We start from the raw sequence: 21,979 nt of genomic DNA on the forward strand, positions 1-21,979 counted from the left end.
GAACCAGTTTCCCTGGGAATGTCGACTGAAGGTCACCCCCAGTTCCTCACCCCAGTTCCACTGTCATCCTTTCTGCAGGGTGGTTCACAGCGTCACAGATGCTTTCCTCACAGTAAACGGGTCAGCAAGCAGGAGGAAATGTGCAGGACAGCAGCCAGTTTTTGTATCCTTGTCCAAGAACCAACATCCCATCACTCATGCCACACTGGTTAGAAGTCAGTCAGAAGTCTAACCCACACTCCAGGGGAGTGGATCACACATCATTGAGAGTGCAGAGGGCAGGGATCATTGGGAACCCTCTTAGGAGCTGTCTACCACAGAGTTGAAGTTTAATTATTGGCAAAAGATGCTCGTCATATCTTAGTCAATGAACAAAAAATATGTACAGTATGACCTCAGTTTTATAACTAAAATATTATAATAACAGAGAAATATATATCCATATATATATAAATATTCATGAACTACCTATAGGAGCTCTATAGGTTAATAGCAGTTATATCTGGACAGTGGGATCACAGATTAGTTTTATATCTTATTTTCTAATGTGTATTATCTATTTTTTTCCCTAAAATGAACATGTATTGCTTACAAATTTTTTAAAAAGTAAATGTGGTAAATTAAAAAGCAAAGTAATTTGAATTCTCTAGACTCTTTGTTTCTGACCTCCACTGTCTATCTTTACAGGTCTGTTTCTTGCATGCTGCTTGAAGTCAACTAAATAGAAGTTCACAAGATTCTCTGCAGAATCCACTGAGCTCACTGTGACCAAGGTAACTGTGTGTTCTAGAACATGCTGGTGCGTCTATGTCTTCTAAAACAACTGCTACCACCCATAATGCTCCCATGAAAAATTAAAATTATTTTTCACCTCCGAGGTTATTAAGGGCCAATGAGAACTGTGACTGACCCAAGAGAGCTCGGTCCTGTGAAGATCTTCCCCTGAGCCAGTATCTTAGCAGCTCGATTCTGGTGCCTTCTAGATACAAGTTAGTATGATCATGAGGCAATCCTCCTGTCTGCAAAATTCCAGAGGGATAGACTGTACTTACATGTCAAAAATAGATGAACAGATCTGACCCTGCTGAACATATTTGCAAGTTTGGAAAAGGGGAGGGATGGGTGAGAAGATGTCATTTAATAGTCCTCACACTTCATTCGTTTTCCTGTCTCATGTCATCACGAGGGCTGGAGTTGGGATGCCATTGGTTCAGTGTTGGAACGATGTTTCAGCAATGCAAATGTTATCTTAGGGTCACTTACTGATAAAAACTACTGTTTTGTCAAACATAGATTTATTGGTTGTTTGACAAGCAGATCAGATGCTCTGCAACTATATATAGGATGGCTGATATGGTATCCACAGGGAAGGAAGTCAATGGTGACCAAGATGGCAGAGGATTGGGACCAGGTCTGAGGTACTGGTGGACCTTTTTTCACTAGAATATATAGTACAATAGCTAATATTACAGATAACACTCAAATCTTGGTGCTTTAACATAATAGATGTCTCTCACATAAGGCCCAAATGAAGGTTTGTCAAAGCAGTGATTCAGAAACCCAGATGCCTCCTATCTTGCGGCTTCACTGTCATCTAGGGTCTCTGAGGTTTATGCTGAATCTTTTGCATCTACCTTGTTGACAAGGAAGAAGAAAGTAAGAATGGCACACTCACTTCCTACCCCCCGGACACATATCATATCCCATTGGTGAGAACTAACCACACGGGCATTACCTTGATGAAAGAGGCCTTGGGTTAGTCCCTGCGTGACTGTCACCTCCCCAAAACTTCACCCTGTGGTGGGAGAATGCACAACATGGGCGCTGTCAGGAAAAATAGTGCTAGCAAGTTCTTGCTGAGGAAGTTCCTTAGTAGACACACATGCATCTATCATGGGGCAGGGATTAGCTGACATATCAATGACTCTTTGAATAGTGGATCATTCTGCCTTATATGAAGGAACTTCTCATGCCAACCATACTTCCTTCTCATGATGAAGGCAACAAGCCACTGTACAAGGCTCTAAGGAGTCAAGGTTGTCATGCACTGGGAGTGTTAGGTGTGCCTGCCAATGCTGGAGACTGCAGAAGCCACTGCAGACTCAAGATAACAGATTTAAAGCCATACACAAAAATAAATTCAAAATGGATTAAAGATCTAAACATAAGACCAGAAACTATAAAACTCTTAGAGGAGAACATAGGCAAAACACTCTCCGACAAACATCACAGCAGGATCTTCTATGACCCACCTCCCAGAATATTGGAAATAAAAGCAAAAATAAACAAATGAGATCTAATTAAAATTAAAAGCTTCTGCACAACAAAAGAAACTATAAGCAAGGTGAAAAGACAGCCTTCAGAATGGGAGAAAATAATAGCAAATGAAGCAACTGACAAACAACTAATCTCAAAAATATACAAGCAACTCCTGCAGCTCAATTCCAGAAAAATAAACGACCCAATCAAAAAATAAGCCAAAGAACTAAATAGACATTTCTCCAAAGAAGACATACAGATGGCTAACAAACACATGAAAAGATGCTCAACATCACTCATTATCAGAGAAATGCAAATCAAAACCACAATGAGGTACCATTTCACACCAGTCAGAATGGCTGCGATCCAAAAGTCTACAAGCAATAAATGCTGGAAAGGATGTGGATAAAAGGGAACCCTCTTACACTGTTGGTGGGAATACAAACTAGTACGGCCACTATGGAGAACAGTGTGGAGATTCCTTAAAAAACTGGAAATAGACCTGCCATACCACCCAGCAATCCCACTGTTGGGCATACACACTGAGGAAATCAGAATTGAAAGAGACATGTGTACCCCAATGTTCATCGCAGCACTGTTTATAATATCCAGGACATGGAAGCAACCTAGATGTCCATCAGCAGACAAATGGATAAGAAAGCTGTGGTACATATACACAATGGAGTATTACTCAGCCATTAAAAAGAATACATTTGAATCAGTTCTAATGAGGTGGATGAAACTGGAGCCTATTATACAGAGTGAAGTAAGCCAGAAAGAAAAACACCAATACAGTATACTAACACATATATATGGAATTTAGAAAGATGGTAACAACAACCCTGTATGTGAGACAGCAAAAGAAGCACAGGTATATAGAACAGTCTTTTGGACTCTGTGAGAGAGGGAGAGGGGGAATGATTTTGGAGAATGGCATTAAAACATATATAATATCATATAAGAAACGAATCGCCAGTCCAGGTTCAATGCAGGATACAGGAAGCTTGGGGCTGGTGCACTGGGATGACCCAGAATGATGGTATGGGGAGGGAGGTGGGAGGGGGGTTCAGGATGGGGAACACGTGTACACCCATGGCAGATGCATGCTGATGTATGGCAAAACCAATACAATATTGTAAAGTAAAAATAAATAAATAAATAAAAAGGATAGTGAGACACCAGAAAGAATTAAACAAAATAAGTCTTTGGTTATTCCATAATTATTCATGCATAATATACCAGTTACAAGTGCTGGGCACCTAGTAAATGTTCAATAAATATTCACTATTGAGATTATAAAAAAAAAAACAAAACACACAGCTATGTCCCTCTTAGTTTCTTGTCTTTGTTTCTTGTTGTATAAAGTGACAATAACAGTATCTACCTCTTAGGATTGTTGTAAAGCCCCAAGGAATTAATTCAAGAAAGGTCACAGTACACATTTTCTCAGCAAGTGACTTCTCCAACAAGTATCCCCACATGATGAATAATCTCAGAAGTGCCTTCCTAGCACTACCGCAGTTGCCAACTCTTGTGACACTGGGGCTGCTATCAGGCTACTCTTGCAATGAGGGCACCACAGCCAACAATAAAGTCCTAACATTTCTCTCCCATGACAAACTGATAAGAGTTATAGGAAAGGAGACTGAATATTACCATCCATTTCATGGGCAAGAGAACTGAGCCTCACGGAGGCTAACTGATAATAACCAAGATCATATTACAGCCCAGTCAGAGACACCAGTTGGCTCTCGAACCCAGATCTTTTAGATCAAATTTATACTACTATACCAAATGTAACATGAGATCTTGTTGAAAGAATGGAATCATTGAGGAGACCTAGTCCCACCCCTCATTGTTCAAAAGAAGTGGGGATGCCTTTGGGGGTTTCTCCCTTTTGTGCCACTGGTATCAGGGTGTCTTGTCTCCTTCAAGGTTAGCCAGTCGAATTGCACCTGGGCTGGGGGATGGGGGTAGGAGCAAGTAGCAATGGTGTTGGTGATGCTGTTTTATAGAGGTGTGCAAGGCTCCTGGCCATTGCTCCAAGCCACCTGAGTACAGCCAGGAATGAGGCAGAGACGGCACTTTGCCTCCACTCTGAGCACATGACTGGCCAGCATCACCAACCCCACTGAGGCAAGTGACAGACTGGAATCCATTTCCAAGTTTCTTATGGTTTTCGTTTTCCTCCGTTCAACTCTTTGACCTTTTCCCAGCTAACTTTAAATTTTAGTGAATTTATTCTTTCTACTGAAAGAAAAGAAAGAACGGTTTCTGGTGTCCTTAGGTTTGCAGTATAAGGTCTTTGGAGACAGAGTTTGACCTTGCTTTGGGTGACCCAACTGCCTGGAAGAGTGAGCTATAGTAGACTCGGATCTCCATGTAGACAGTGTCCCTAGGCCCAAGCCAGCTCTGACTGTAACGACAGGAGGGTCACTTAGACTCTGTAGGACAAGGGTACCTCATCTGTCCAATCAAGTGGATGATGACCACCTTCTCCAACTCCCCCACTTTCTTAGGAAAATACTGAGAACCTGGGATTCAAACATCTAAACAGGAAGTGCTTTGAAAAAAACAATGTGCTAGATAAATGCTTCCAAGAGTCATCATTATCACTGTGCTATTGCCATTATTATTTTGTGGTCAGCTCAGCTTTTCTTAACACAGAGCGGTTAATGAAGTGGCAGCTGTATTGGTTTCTCACTAGGAGGGTGAAAGGGCCAAATGAAGCTCATTTTTATCCCATTTCAGAGTCTATTTTTTTTCCCTTCACAACAGCTATGTCTAGTGGGTTTGTAAGTATTTTAATTATAGAGGCATTTTATTATACTTACTCCTAACAAAAATCAGGCTAAGGACATTTTTTTAACTCTAAAACATGGACAGATTTTCCTAAAGGCTGAGTTAATATTCACCACAGCTACAATACTGCTACCTTTGATTGTACATGTAATCTTGGGACCTATCTTTAAAGAACAATTTTCAGCATAACAATTTTTTTTTAAATTATATTCACTTTCATGCATTGGAGAAGGAAATGGCAACCCACTCCAGTGTTCTTGCCTGGAGAATCCCAGGGACAGGGGAGCCTGGTGGGCTGCCATCTATGGGGTCGCACAGAGTTGGACACGACTGAAGTGACTTAGCAGCAGCAGTAACTTCTCCCCTGGAGAAGGAAATGGCAACCCACTCCAGTATCCTTACCTGGAGAATCCCATGGACGGAGGAGCCTGATAGGCTATAGTCCACAGGGTCGCAAAGAGTTGGACATGACTGACTGACTTTTTACTTTACTTTACTTTACTTACAGGTTTACTTTGTTGTTCAGTCACTCAGTTGTGTCTAATTCTTTGCAACCCTATAGACTGCAGCACACCAGGCTTCCCTACCCTACACTATCTCCTGGAATTTTCTCAAACTCATGTCTATTGAGTCGGTGATGCCATCCAACCATCTCATCCTATGTCACCCGCTTCTCCTCCTGCCCTCAATCTTTCCCAGAATCAGGGTCTTTTCCAGTGAGTTGGCTCTTTGCATCAAGTGACCAAAGTATTGGAACTTCAGCTTCAGCACTGGTCCTTCCAATGAATATTCAGAGTTGATCTCCTTTAGGAGTGACTGGTTTGATCTTCTTGCAGTCCACGTGTCTTCTTCAATGCTTTCAGTTTGAAAGCATTAATTCTTCAGTGCTCAGCCTTCTTTATGGTCCCTCTCTCATATCCATACATGACCACTGAAAAAACCATAGCTTTGACTATATGGACCTTTGTCAGCAAAGTGATGTCACTGCTTTTTAAAACACTGTCTAGGTTTATCATAGCTTTTCTTCCAAGGGGCAAGCTGCTACTGCTGCTGCTGCTAAGTCATTTCAGTCATGTCTGACTCTGTGTGGCCCCGGAGACAGCAGCCCACCAAGCTCCTCTGTCCCTGGGATTCTCCAGGCAAGAACACTAGAGTGGGTTGCCATTTCCTTCTCCAATGCATGAAAGTGAAAAGTGAAAGTGAAGTCGCTCAGTCGTGTCCAACTCCTAGTGACCCCATGGACTGCAGCCTACCAGGCTCCTCCATCCATGGGATTTGCCAGGCAAGAGTGGGTTGCCATTGCCTTCTCCAAAGGAGCAAGCTAGTGGAGAGAAAAATGACAGAATTTACTGGTCACAAGAGTTTGCTTCATAAATTGTTCACCAGTTGAGATGCCTTTTTCCTATTTATGAGGCCTCATGGGAAGAAGAAATTTAGAAGTCAGTATAAAGACAGACCAGAATAGCCAGACAGACAAAGAAAAAGAAATCTCAGTCCTGACCCAGGTGCACGGCTGTTCTGTTGCTTCTTGCAGCATCTCAGATAAGCTTGCCTTGGTATAAACATCCAAAAGATAAACAAACAATGCCTCATTAGAAGGAAAAGAAAAACGTTGCAAAATCTAGCCTTTAGGGCCATAAGATGTCAAGATGTAAGGAGTTTTGCAAGCATATGGCCCAAATTAAGCATTTTACAGAGAGAACTAAGGCTCACACAGATGAAGTACACATCAACGCCATACAAGTGAGCAAGTATTAACATGACCCCGAAGGATATATTAGGTTCCTATTCTTGCAACACATTATACACATTTAGTGACTTAAAGCAACACAAATCTGTTATCTTACAGTTTTGTAGGTCAGAGGTCTTACCCGGATTTCACTGGGTTAAAACAAGTGTCAGTGGTGCTGCCTTCTTTCCTGGACACTCTGGGGAGGGTTCACCCCTTTCCCTTTCCAGCCTCTAGAAGCTGCTTGCATTCCTCAGATTGTGGACTCATCCTCCGTCTTCAAAGCCAACAGTGTTCCAACTCTCTGATCTTTCTTTTCTGTTGTCACATCTTGACCACAGTCAGGAAAGGTTTCTCTGCTCTAAGGTCTCAGGTGATAAGACAGGGTCCACTTGAATAATCTAGGATAATCTACCTATCTCAAGGTCAGTGATCTTAATCACATTTGCAAAGTCTTTTTAAATATAGAAGGTAACTCATTCGCCGGTTCTCAGCAATGAGGATGGACATCTTCGGGTGGGGATGGGCATTATATTTCCTACCATAGAAAGGGTGAGTTTACAGAGAAAGAAGATGGTGAGTCAATGAACTGGGTGACTCAGCAAGAAAATAACTGTGGGCACCTGCTGCAGGATCTCCAGGAATCAAACTCGAGATGGAGACTTGTGCGTGAGAAGTAAGAGTGTTCACAGGATTGGCCCCTGCAGGGGAAAGGAAGGAAGCAGAAATGGGCAGAGGGAGGGGCTGTGGGCTTGTCACAAAGCCTCAACTGATCTCAGGGGGATCCCTAAAATTGAGAGGACCCTTCAGAGTTGTTGTAAGGGGCCATGCCTTTAAAATCTCTTCTGTCTGATAGCTGTGATTACATCAAGTCGTCACGGGATATGAGCTTCCCCAAGGAGGGGTTGTGACCTTGAGCAAGTCAGATGTCTTCGGACAGAGAAACGCCCAGTAGCTAGTGGAATTTGTCCTTCATTCATGAAGGAGAATCTAAGCATACTTTCATAGCTTCTACTAGAGCACCTATTCCTAAGTTTTATGCCCACATGTAAAAAAATAATAATAAACTCAGCTGTGGCCTATTTGACAGATTTCACAAAGTGGTCCTAGACTCAGAACTTACAAATCAGAAAGAAAAGAGTCATGTGCTTCATCTAGAGTTTAAAGCTAAACAAGACAGAGTCTGGAAGGGCAGCCTAAACCTTGACATTGCATGAACATGGAAGTCAGAAAAGGCAGGGGTCACAGACGGATGGAAGAATAAGATTCGATCAGAAACTGTGGAAGAAAGGACAGGCAGATCATGAGCTTTGGAAGCTAGGTCAAAAACCCAGGTCAAAAAGCCAAGACTGCCCAAATCACCAGGGAAATGTAGATGTTGTCAGCCACTAATGGCAAGGGTGGTAACGCTGATATAGGCTTAGAAGGATTCTGTTAACTTCTGGCACGGACTGGTGGTGAGAACAGTCGAGTCCAGCATCAGCCACAGAAGTGGCTTAAGAATCAGTAAGTAATTTTACTTCAAAAGAACTGAGAAAAGGGCAAGAACCCAATTACTGAGGAATAGGGCGTGCTATATTAGATTAAGCAGGTGGGTTGTAGCTTCATCTCATCTGGCCCACGAATGTCACTTGGCCCAAGCTCAAGTCTGATTTTGGCACTGGAGCAAAAGATGCTCCAGTCATCTGAGTAGCAAGGGTTAGAAAGATGCCGGGGCACTGCCGTATGCTCACTCCAAGGGAAGTCTCTTCACAGAACATCAGGACTGACCTTAATGTTCACTTTACGGAATAGTATCTGTGAAAAGGGCAGGAAGGCTAGTGTGTTCCCACCCTTGAACCCAGGAGGCTCTCACTTTCTCAAATCAGTACTGAGCCCAGCACCTGCCTCAGGGCAGCTCTGCCTGGCTGTACAGACATCATGCACTCCCAGCCACGTGTGCTTCTCTGTGCAGCCAGGCTGCAAAATCTAAAGAGAATGCTACTTAAGAAAAAGACTTCCTGCATCTTCTAGAAGACTGTGTAGGTACTGTATTGGGTCAACCATACTTAAAGGCAAAGTGGGTTTGAACTTCCTGCCTGCCTTGATCCAACTGATAGGAGCAAAGCACTTCAACACAGTAAACATCACTGTAAGTCCTATCTCCCATGTTAATATCAGCAAGAACACTAATGATAACTCCTGACTCTTATAAGTCTTCACTTCATTTTACCAGGTGCTTTCATCCTCATTATTTCTTTTGAATTTCGCAAAACTAGCTAGCAGAGGGAATTAGTATGTCTTTTGTAAAGATGAATAAATTGGATTCAAAGAGTTTGAGTGACTTGCCTTAAGTCTCACCTTTGGACCCAGGCTTTACGAATCTGAGTTGCCTCTGATCCATTATCATGATCAGATCAGATCAGATCAGTCGCTCACTTGTATCCGACTATTTGCGACCCCATGATTCGCAGCACGCCAGGCCTCCCTGTCCATCACCAACTCCCAGAGTTCACTCAGACTCATGTCCATTGAGTCAGTGATGCCATCCAGCCATCTCATCCTCTGTCGTCCCCTTCTCCTCCTGCCCCCAATCCCTCCCAGCATCAGAGTCTTTTCCAATGAGTCAACTCTTCGCATGATGTCCACCCCTAAAGAAGACCTCTCTGTTCACAGCTATGAAAGTGTGGGAGAAAGAAGAGTCAGAGAAGATAAAGAAAGCAGGAAGCTGATGGTAAAACCATCTGACTTTCATTTTGTTTCGGGTCAGTCCTGAGATGATTTTTTTTTTAACTCTTTTTCACTTTGCCTCAGTGATTTTACCTGTTCAAAGCATTCTCACACCCTTATCTCATTTGATCAGCTCAGCATCCCCGTGAGGTAGGCAGAGCAGATCTGAAAGATAAGAAACGAAAACCCGGAGCGGGTAGATGACTCACCCAAGAACAGATGGCCATCGTGACAGGACTGGAACTGGAATCCAGAACTTTAGAATGGAGATGAGGAAGAGAAATGTACCTGCTGAAAGAGGTAAGAAGAAAGCATTTCATTAAAAGGTCAACCAAAATCATACACACCTCATGATGTATTAAGCCAAACCATCATGTTGTACACCTTAAACATATATAGTGCTGTATAACAACTATATCTCAGTAAAACTAGGGGAAAAATGTAAATCATATGAAAGCCAAAAAAGGCCAAGAAAAGCCAAAAGAATTTTGAGAAAATTTACAAAAAAGAAAAGCTTACCTCACAGACATCAAAACACATGATAAAATGGTGTGGTAGAAGTGTAGAGATAGAGACTGATGGAAAAAACTAGACAGTCCAGAAAGATATCCATGCATTTTGGGGAATTTGGTGCATGACTGGGTGGTTACAAATAAGTAGGCAAAGAATGGACTGTTTGATACGCATTGTCACTACAAATGACTCATCCTTTTGGACAATTGTCATTGGAACTCTATGACATATACAAAATAACACAAAATATTGCAGATAAGCTCCAGATGGGCTTGAGGCTTAAAGTTAGGGGGAAAAAAAAAAAACTGTTAGAAGAAAATTCAGGAAGATATTTTTATATCGAATCAGGAAAAGATTTCTTAAGATTCAAAGAAAGCACAAAAGAGAAAGGTAAATAAATTGGATTACATTAAAAATTTAAAAACTCTATATGATCAAAGACACTGTGAGCAAAGCCTAAAGACAAACAAGAGAGCCTTAGAGGAGGAATTTGCAATGTATTTGACCAACAAAGGATTAGTATCTAAAATATGTGAGGAAAACAGTACAGTAAGTAAAAAACAGCCAATAGAAAGATAGACAAAATATAAAAATAGTTCACAGAGATGTAAATCAAAATGGCCTATAAAATATTAAAAGATGGTCTACCTCATTAATAATCAGGAAAATGGCAATTAAAGCAGTGAAATATCATTTCACACTTATCCAATTGTCCAAAATTAAATAGTTCAACAACGCCAAGTTTTCATAAGAAATGAGCAGGGTCATTTTGGAGGGAATACGAATTGCTTAAATTCCTTGAGAGAGTGATTTGGAAATACCTTACTAAAATGAAGAGACGTGTTTCTATGACAACTAATTTACATCTCGGTATATGAACCTAGAAAAAGTCCTATGTATAATATGACATTTAAAAGGATGTTTATTAGTGCATTGTTTTCAATATTGAAAATTTTAAAGCAATGTAAAAGCTCACTGACAGGACAATGGAGAAGGAGAGGACACTGCATAGCTGTGAGCCTCCTGGTTTAGACACACATAATCAAGAAGGATGCTTTTGAGAAACCCAAGTTGAGTGAAAAGAATCAAATCTTTTTAATATACCATTTACACCCATGTTTAAAACATACAAAGCAATATTGTCTGTTATTTACAGATTTAAACATATGTGAGGCAAAGCATAAAAACAGAAAGAGCCATACAAGTTCAGGAGGCCGGTTTCTCAGAGGAAAGGGGAGAGAAATTAGCTTAAGGAGAGTGCAAAGAGGGTTCAGCTCAACCTATGATGCTTTATTTCTTAATAAAAAAACTAATTCTGCCGAGATGTTAACATTATAATATTCTGTGCTGTGGATATTGAGGGTTTGATGTAGTAAACAATTCAAGAAAGAGAGTTATTCAGCAGCAGCTTCTCTTTCCTCTGGTGGAAATGAAAAGGCAGTGGGGAGGGTGAGTCTGCAGGAAAGAGAGCTGACAGCTTTGAAAATGATTTTGGCTCTGGGTTTCTGCTCATGCACACACCTAGACAGTTTCACACACGGCAGCATAGGGTCATGCAGGAAGCGCTGCCAAGCAAGATATCCAAAACGCACAGGGCCCCCACCAGCCCAACTCTGCCAAGGTGTCTAGAACTGTATTCTGTAGCTAGGATTCTGGCCCAGGAATGATAATGGCTTAAATACAATAAGAGAGTAGTTCTCCCAACTTAAAAGAATTCAGAGGTAGGCAGTCCGGAGCTAATATGATGGCTACGTGATATCCCCAGGACACAAGTTCTTTCCACCTTTCTGCTCTGCCACCCCTAGTTACATGAGTTCCAACTCCAAGGCCACTTCATGATCTGAGATGATCCTACAGCCAAAAGCCATCCCAGTGGGGAGCAGAAAGAAGTGGGGATGGGAAGGCCAAAATGGTTCCTAGTGAATGTCTGCATCTCTCTAAAAATTCTTTCTTGAAAATCCTGAACTTTCAAAGACATCATATTGCCCAACTTTAGGCATGCCTCCCATGTCTAACCCCAAAGGAGGCTAGGAAACGTTTCCTTTAATCCAGTCAGCAATGTGCCCAGCTAAAAGGTTTGCTAAGCAAGTATTGCTGAGGAAGAAAGAGGGATGGCCCATTAGTTAACAGCCGGCAGCAACTCACTGTGTGCCCATGGACAAAAGTTCGCCTACTCTGGACATTGCTTTCCTGTTCATGCAAGAAAGAGCGTGGACTAAAGAATTGTTTCCTGAGTGCTGCCGATCATCTTTGCCGTCATTGCTTCACACTTTGGTCACACTTCTATTTGGGTCAATTATACCTGAAGCCTTTGTCTCCCATTTACTCATTCACCTTTCGCCTCTCCATCCTCCAGAATAGGTCTGAACTGAGCTATTAACCTTTTTCTCTCACCATGGTTTTGGCTTTGCATTTATGCTTCACACTTCCTGGTCTTCAGGAATTGTACCTTCTCTTCCAGTTCTAGAAATTGCTTTCCTAGAAGTTTCCACAGAGAAGGCAATGGCACCCCACTCCAGTACTCTTGCCTAGAAAATCCTATGGACAGAGGAGCCTGGTAGGCTGCAGTCCATGGGGTGGCTAAGAGTCAGAAATGACTTGAGCGACTTCACTTTCACTTTTCACTTTCATGCATTGGAGAAGGAAGTGGCAACCCACTCCAGTGTTCTTGCCTGGAGAATCCCAGGGACGGGGGAGCCTGGTGGGCTGCCCTCCATGGGGTCACACAGAGTTGGACACGACTGAAGTGACTTAGCAGCAGCAGCAGCAGTTTCCAACCATATTTTAACTTTCCAACTCACTCCTTCCAAGGAGCCCTACCTGGCTTACTTAGGCATCCTCCTTTGAGACCACTTGACCCCACGGTCTTCCGTCAGTGGCATATCTTTCACTCAGAGAATCAAATACTTTTATTAAGGATGAGCCTTAGACCATCTGGCCCAGTGACGCACAACTTTTTTTCAGGGTCATTTGAGCGAAAACTGATATGAAATCCCGAGGTAATGATGGATAAAATGAATAAAATGAGACAGTAGGATGGAGGAGCCCTAGGTCTTTTCAGAACAGGCTCTGAAAGGAGAATATCTTGCCCTTATTCTATGAATGAAGACATTGTTGGTAAAGACAGAATTGAATCGTCCCAGCTCCTAACAAGAACAACAATAAGAACTGCAACATTCGCTAACTTTCACCCTCTATGTTGGGCACTGGTCTGAGTACTTAAGCAGATTATTAAGCCCTGTGATAACTCCAGTTACTCAGCTAGTTGAGGACAAAGCCAAGATTTATGAACCAGGCATTCTGACCCCAGGGACTGAGCTTGGACCCACTATTCTACAGGCACCACAGAGCTCAAATAAGAAGTCTAATCTTCCAACTACTAGGTCAAAATTCTCTTATTTGAATTGCTTTCTACTATTTTTTTGGTTATAGTTTCTGTGTGTATCTCCTTAACTTCACTTTTCTCTGTGCCTCATTTCTACTTTTTTCCTGCACATGTTAGGCATTTGATGAAGTTTTTTGATAAAATAACTGAGCTTAGTGAACAGAAACCTTGCTTGCATGATCTTTTGATGCTGACCTGGCCGAATGAGGTCACTGAATAAGAACTAATGGAAACATCAATTCATAGTCTTTATCATCTGAATGGAAAGCCGTGTTCCCACCAAACTATGTCTGCAGAGAGGAAAGACAAGGAGCTCAGATCTATGTTCTGTGCACTCTCATGTTTGAGGTCAAGTCCTGACAGAGCAGAAAGAAGTGTCCCTTGTTTATGCCATATGCTTCTTTCCCTAGACTGGTGCTATCAGAAGGGGCACCCAGGAACCAGAAAGAGAGCTGGGTGACTACTTTTAACTAAAACTCTACTTCTCCATCGGGCAGTTGAGCTCTCCAGGAGAAAGTACACACTCCCAAGTTGTACAGGTGCCACTGTGCATTCATGCTCCCGCCCTCGGCTCTGTTTATTTTCCTCTCTCATGTCCACAGTCCCCATTAAAAACCCTGTCAAACACACGCAAACTGCTCCCTACTCCTGCTTTAGTTACAAACATCATCTACCCATTCGACCAGGCCAACCCCCAGGGACATCTCAGACTCCTTCCTCTCCTTGCCACCTTCTCTGACAGAGTCACTAAGCCCTGTTGTTCCCATTCTCCTAACATCTCTCCTGTCTGTTCGCTGCCCTCCAAAGTTTTGGCTTTAATTTGTTTCCAAGCTAACCCTCTCAGGTCCATTCTTGACATAATGGAGCCAGAGATTATTTTGGCTGTGCTGGGTCTTTGTTGAAAAATTACACAGGCTCTTTGCTGCAGTGTGTAGGCTTCTCTAGTTGTGGATGCAGGCTCCAGAGCACACGGGTTCAGTAGTTGCTGTGCGCAGGCTTAGTTGCCCTGAGGAATGCAAGATATTATTAATAGTTCCCTGACCAGGGATTGAACCTGCAGCCCCTGTAGTAGAAGGCGGATTGTTGACCACTGAACCACCAGGGAAGTCCCCACACGCCCTTTCTTAATAAAGTCAAACTCCTAAAATAGAAAGCCAGGTCCTTTAATATCTGGCCACCACTTTCCTCCCAACTTCATCTGTTATCCCTTGGGTCCCTTTGCGCTATGCTCAAATGCATATTTGTCAAAGGCCTGAGTGAGTTTGGGTACGGGAGAGCAGGAAGACATAAGGATGGACAGGGGAGGGATAAAAATACACAGGCATGTGAAAGAGGAAAGAAATTTGGGGCTAAGTAAGATTTTTTTTTTTTTTTCAAATTTCAAAGACAGAGGTCTAAGACCACTGTTTCTAAGACTCTAGTAGAAGACTTATTTCTATTTAAATCAAATGAAGGAAGCAAATTTCACTTGACTGATTCCCGGTAACCAGTATTGAACTCAAAATGCCACCCAGCTCCCTGGTGACCTATAGAAACAAGTTAGATGATGAAGCCTTGAAGAGAAGTCAGAGGAACAGTGATTGAAGCCAAGGTCCTGTCTTGGCTGCAACCCTGGGATTCTGCCAACATGTATTTCTGCTGGGACAGAGATACATGCCATCTTACTGAAGGGAGCAGTTTCTACTTCCATGGCACACTGGGAAAGGCACACTCGTTAATAATGTGGTTCCAACTCTTGAGGGATCCCAATCATTTAGGCATGATGATTCACTGGAGAGATCAACAAAATTGAGGCCTCAACTTGTAGGACAATTAGTATCTGCCATGTGGCAATCCAGAGCCCAGAGAAGAGTGTGGAAGGGACATGCAATGCCTATGACCTGAGACCAAGCGCCACTCTCCCCCACCTGGGAAAGCTTCAGGTCACAAGTCTGACCAGTTTGTTGAGATCTTGAAGGCCACCCTCCAAATAGGGGCAAAGGCCAAAACCTGAGGCAATACCGGTTTCCTGATAGACAGTGTTTCATGCATGAGCGTGGTGATCTATCTCCAAACCAGACAGTGGAAGCAGGAAGATGAATGAGCGAGGCCATTTCCATTCCTAAGGGCAACCTCATCCCTGACGTAGCAACAGATGTGAACGAACCCAGTTCTTCATTTGTATCATTTATTCCGTGCTCACAACATTTTAGAAGAGAAGTATTACCTTTTCTATACAAAAGTGTACCCTCAGAAAAGTTAAATGTTCCAAATGTCACCAAGTCAGTGGGAGAGTCAGATGTAAACCATACTGAATATCAGCACAGCTCACATCCTCTTCCACTCTTCTCTTCCCTTCCTTTCAAACAGCCAAAGAATGTCAGGGTTGTAAGGGACGTTAGGGGCTGGGTGACCTCTCAGAGGTAGAAGGAAGGGGCGTGGTGACTGATGACAGAGGCAAAAGGTAAGCCTGGATTTCTTGGCTCCCAGTTCAGCTTTTTCTCACTGCGCCTCATGGCCTCCCAGATTCAAGCAAGTATGGTTCTGAATGCTGCAGACATTCACACAATTAACTTAACAAATGTATTTCAAGCCCTTATACAGTGTGAGGACAGTGAGGATACAGCTGGTTGAAAGCAGAAAGTGTCTTGGTTCCCATGGAGCCCTCATTCCACTGAAAAGACAAAGGTATACATAAATTATCCATCATGAGCTGCATGCTAAGTCGCTTCAGTTGTGTCCAACTCTTCACGACACCATGGACTGTAGCCTACCAGTCTCCTCTGTCCACAGGGATTCTCCATGCAAGACTACTGGAGTGGATTGTCATTTCCTCCTCCAGGGCATCTTCCCAACCGAGGGATTGAACCCATGTCTCTTAGGTCTCCTGCATTGGCAGACGGATTCTTTGCCACTAGCACCACCAGTGATGACAATTTTGTTCTATGTAGAATGATAATGCAGAATAAGCAGGGCAGAGAGCAATGAGTGAGAGAAAGGGATATTATTTTTAAAATGATGCTCAGAGAAGGCCTCTCCACTGACACCTGCCTTTGAGCTTCCCAACAAAATCCATTTTGACTTAACCTACATCTTGCTCATAGCCGCAGTATGCAACCAATGAGCATTTTAGACACACAGAGAGTGTGCAAGGGGTCCCCAAAGAAGAAGAGGGATTCAAAAGTAAGCTCCAGCTCTGACGATGTCCTACCATGAAAACGGTGGGTGGTCACCAGCTGGCTTAGGGAGCAAGAAGGATTTTTAAAAGGTGGGCCTATTCCCAGAGAAAATGACCCACTGACTCAGGAGCTTAAGTAAGATGTCCTTAGGATCCGTTTTATATCCAGGCTTTGAAAGCCTTCCAAGCATCTCCTATTAAAAAGAAAATCAGAGGTGGATATCATACTCAAAGAGCTTTGGTAGGAAGAAAATGTGCTTTAGGACCTCACTGAAACTGTTTTTTCATACACTTGAGAGGTTATGTCTCTGGGAAAGAAACCAAAAATAAAATAATAAGAAGACTCTGATTGTATTTTAGAAGCAATACGCAAGTCCATTCCTGTCCAACACCCAGAAAGAAAGCTTTATACAGAAGTTGCCAAATATAATGTTTCATAACAATAAAGTGATACATCTGTAGTTCAAGTTTTCTAAAAGGTTTAGCAATCATATAAATCAACAACAAAGAAAACCATTGCTCAAGTACATTTCTGTGTTTTACTACTGACGTCACTCCTAAGAGAATTCAGTGAGGCTGGGGGCTCAAGGACAGGCCACAGGGAACAGCAGGAGAAGCCCCCAGACAGGGTCAGTGTCTGAAGCTGGGAGATGGTGAGACTCAGAACAGGCTGGGAAGGGCAGAGAGAGGCTGCCAGGTGCCCAGAGCCAAGAGGCTTGTGCCTGGAGTGACGGGAAGTCGCCCGGCTAGATGGCAGAGCTCGCTGCTGCTGAAAGTGCCCTAAGTGGTGCTGCAGATGAAATTGGCAAGAAACTCACAAGAAGCTAACACTTCCACTGTATCTTCACCTCTCCTCCCATCACCACTCCTGCTGCAGGAGAGTCTCAAATCTAAGTTAACCATGCATCTCAGCTCAGGATTCACTCCCTCCTTCCTCCTAATTAGGCTCTTTCTTTCTCACCTGGTCTCTTTGACAAACACATCATCTCACATTTTTAAGGGGAAGGAAAAAAAGAGAGAGAGGACTTTCCTTGGCCCTGCTTCCCCTCAAGCTAGCATTCCCTTGCTCCATTTTCCTTAATCAGATTTTAAATAAGTACATCCATGCTCTCCAGATTTTCTTCCTCTTTTCCCCCTTCTTTAACATCCGCCAGTCTGCTTTCTGGTCCCACAATTTCACAGAAATTTCTCTAACTGCCAGATGCTTTGCCAGCTTGTCCAAGCCTTTGGTGTCAGCAGCACTTGTCACTGTTTAGCCACTGCCTAGACCCCACGTGTTAGAACATTTGCCTCCTTTGGCCTACATGACATTGTTCCTTGGCCCCTTCTGAAACTTCTTTCCCTGTCCTGAGCACCCCCACCACCACGATCCTGAGATGGATAGTCATCCATTGGTGGAGAAGAGATAAGAATCATCTAACTTACTGAGTGTTTTGGGATCACACACTCTTTAGAATATTTGATGGAAGTTTTAAAGCATCTCTGCATTTTATATATATATATATATATATAAAATTTCAGGAGAAACTCATGGATTCCCTAAATTAAGAGCCTCTGTCCCAGAAAATACCCTTTTATAGAAATGTCGTTTTGATGTCATGTGACTTTTCCATGTTGCTTTCAAGTCTCATGTTTCTCCTAAGTTCTTGGCTTCCAACAGTGCTAAAATGGAGCAAAGCACTTTATCAGAAGGAGGGAGCCCAGAGTTCTCATCCCCATTTTCATACCTTAAGGACTTGATCAATTCACCTCTCTAAACCAAAATTGCCTCCTCTGCCAAAATATGTTTTATTTCTACTCTGCTACAAAGGATTGCTGTAAAGATCAAATGAGATCAAGAATTTAAAAACATTTTACAAACTTCAAAACACTATAAAAATGATTACCATTAAAATCATTGATTAGTATTCTTAGAGGTATACCAGGTGGGTGTCGACATGGGTTTTAATCCTCTCTTGAGCACCATGTTGTGATTTAACCTGTGTCCATCTGCCAGTTTGTAAACTAGAGATGGTGACAGTCCTTCCCGCGACCTTGTGGAGCTAGTGTGAGCGTCAAATGAAATAATAAATGTGGAGGGACTTTACAGCTCAGCAAGACCAAGACGCCCACGGTTTCTCATCCTCTTTTTTTGTCCCTCTTCACGTGCACTAATTGAGCTCCAAGAGCCCAACAGAATGAGGCTGTGCTCACAAGAGTCCCACCGTGCCCAATGATGGATCGTTCCTATGAAATAACTCTGTAATCAAATTAGACTCCAGTGAGTTAATCATGGATAATGTGATTATAAGAAGCAGCAAATAAATTGATAATAATTGGCTACTTATTATTTTTTAAAAGGAGGCATGGAGAGAAAGAATATAGTGTGTGAAAAAGATTATCCTTTGTAGAAATAATCTCTCTGTTTGGCCACTTGTCCTATATTTGAACCCACCCCCAAGGAACTCTAGTGTCTCTTTGGTATCCTGGGTACTCTAAAATATATTCTTACCTGAAATCCTAGCTTCACCATGATTTATAAGTTCTTGTGCCCTCTGGTAAGTGTGCACAAGTTTGAAGCTCACAAAGAACGAGCATGTTGGCTGGAATCATGGTGCCTTCCTTGCTCACAGCCCGCTCTTCTATGCTCTACTGTGCCCAATGAGTTTCAAAGTGGTAGGGCTCAGGGACAGAGGCAGACAAACTGGCAGGTTTAACTGGGTCCATCTCTGCCTTTTTACCAGGTTCTATCGGGTTTCAAAAAGAGATGAGATTTCTGTGGTGCTGTGGGAAAAGTGAGATCAGCTATTAACCAATGAGGACAAGCCAGGCCACTGTGAGAATCAAATAACACAGCAAGTAGCATTTCTCAACAGTCTTCTAGACTGGGAGGTATGAAACTGGGCCTTCATATCAAGGCGAGGAGAAACAAATGACTTGGGCTCCATACACAGGGGGTGGAGAATAAGGAAATGGAAGGAAGATGACATTTATGGTTGCTGTTCAGTCACTCAGTCCTGTCTGACTCTTTGTGACCCCATGGACTGCAGCACACCAGACTGTCATTATTTCATCCAATCCACTCAACAGCGGGTTTGTTGCCCCATTTCACCAGCAAAGAACCTGAGAGTCATAAAGGCTAAAATTTGCCCAGAATTACAGACAGAGTAAGGGACAGAGGGACTCCAGGATATTTCTACTCTGGAAGACTGGCTCACAGAAGATGTCAGAGGGCATTTCAAGGTCTGTACACCCAGAAAAAGACAAAGAGTGAGTCTCCAGACAGTGAGTGTTCTGTCTGAAGAAGAAAGCATTATTTTGAAGTTTCTTAAACAGCTCTCACCAGAGACCTGGGCCAAGGAAAATCTCCAGAGCCCTTTGGACTTCTAAGAAGGAAACAAAATTGACATAATTAAGTGTTTAATCACTATTGATTGTGGCAAGCATGCTTATTTTAGGTCAGATTTATGATGAAGGGGCATGATAGTGTTTATGACACCTGAGAGTGCTGTATGTTTATAGGATATTGAAATCCTTGTCTTGGCCCTGGGATTCCTCCTTAGAGGTAGTTCCATAGTATTGGGGTGCAGTTGCAGTGGATTTCACAGCACAAGTGCCACCAAGGGTGGCTCCGTGTTATGCACATTACCCACAAGGGAACCGTGCTGGGGTTTTCACTGGCTGAGGGGTGTCCCTTCTGCAATGCCACACCCCCCCAGCTCAGTGCTTAACAGATCACCTACTGTGACTAACTCAAATTCTGGGACCTTTGAATCCTCCTTCTTTTTCCGTTCCTCCTAGTTTTGACTGTTTTTCGCTATAACAATGTTTTTGTTAACAATGTCTCAATGTTTCTCTGACTCCATAGGTATCCCTTCTACTATGTCAGGCTCCCTACAAAATGCATTCTTTATAGTTGATTCTCAGGCCTCACCTCCACTTTTTTCCCATATGCAAATTTCTATGTACTCTTTCTTGGCAACAGCAGTTAAAATGCTATAGCACAGAAGTGGGTGGACTCCATCAGTAGTAGATCTACTGAGAGGCGAGGTCCTTTTCTTCCTTGCCCACTTGTGTTAATGGTTTGAAAATTTTCTCTGATAGCTCATCTGCTGATCTGCTGCAGGGTCATACATCTCATGAATTCAGAGTAGTTTTCTCCATCAAAAACCCTTTCTCTCATGATGCTCCCCATATCACTGGGAAGACTGGGAAGACAGAAAGGGCCATGTCCGTTTTGCAGGTTCTAAAGCTAAGGGTCAAGGATCAAGCTGACTTACCCAGGGTTAGTTGGTGACAGGGCCCCTTCAAGAACAACCATTTCATGTCTCCTTGTCTAATGGTCTGTAGCTCTCATTTTTCTGTAACACTCTTGCCATAGCTCAGGTGCGCTCACAGGGCTGGCTGGTGCTTCCTCAATAGGATGGAGGAGAAGAAGGAGGAAATCTTTGTTTTCATCTCCTGGAATGTTCCAATGGTTCCAGCTGTGGCTACAGTTCATGACTACAGGGATTTATTTTTTGCTTGTTTATTTTCTTTTGAAAGAGTCTATCTCGACTTCAGCAAACTTTCCAGCAAAGAGTACTTTGAGGCAGCTGGGTAAGGGAGGGCTGTTCCTTCCCTGTCATATGTCCTTAAAATAACAGAACAGGGGAGGCAAGCCCTGAGGGTCCCCAAGAGGTACCAAGGATAACATAATGAATTGGCTAATCATAAACCATTCGCTCCTGAGTTCCAAGTGATATGGTAATGAATTGCCAATGAGCCATTCGCCAGACTGCAGCCATATGGTGAGGGATGGGACCCTGGCACATTGTAGCCATACTGTGGGTCTGTCTGCATAATTGTTCCCATCCAGGACCTTCCCATCTCTTTGGCTGCTAATCAATGTCCTTTCTAAGTTTCTGTTGTCAAAACTAATCATTTGTTTATTTTATGCCAATAGGTCTTTCTCTTATCTGGCTAGTAATAGTGACCATTAAGACATGAAAATGTGTTTGAGTTCACATAAAAATATTTGCGTGTCACATCTTGCTGTATCCAGTGGGTACCAGGACTTAGCAGGACTGGCCTCGGTAGCAACTTGATCCAGGAACTTATTAAAACCAACAAATTATCATCTTTCCCTACAGAAACTCAAATGAAGATTCAGTTCATTAATTTCTCCATTGTTCTTCTTGTCTGTGGACATTACTCTAGTTGGATCTTTAGCTATAAAATGTGGATTTTATGATAATAGTGATGATAATAAAAATAATTAGGAGAAGAAGGAGATTCATTTATCAGAATAAGACACCCTTTCAAACACACACTCCCTACTGGTTTGAGGAGACTGTGAAATTTTGGAAATAACCTTGTTTCCCTTCTGCTTCTCTGCGCTTTTGTTTCCTTGTCTCTTTCCATTGGTTTCCTTAGTCCTTACCCAGCTGGGGCTAGAAACAGTTTT

Source organism: Bubalus kerabau, chromosome 21, assembly GCF_029407905.1.
Source record: "Bubalus kerabau isolate K-KA32 ecotype Philippines breed swamp buffalo chromosome 21, PCC_UOA_SB_1v2, whole genome shotgun sequence".
Lineage (NCBI taxonomy): Eukaryota > Metazoa > Chordata > Mammalia > Artiodactyla > Bovidae > Bubalus > Bubalus kerabau.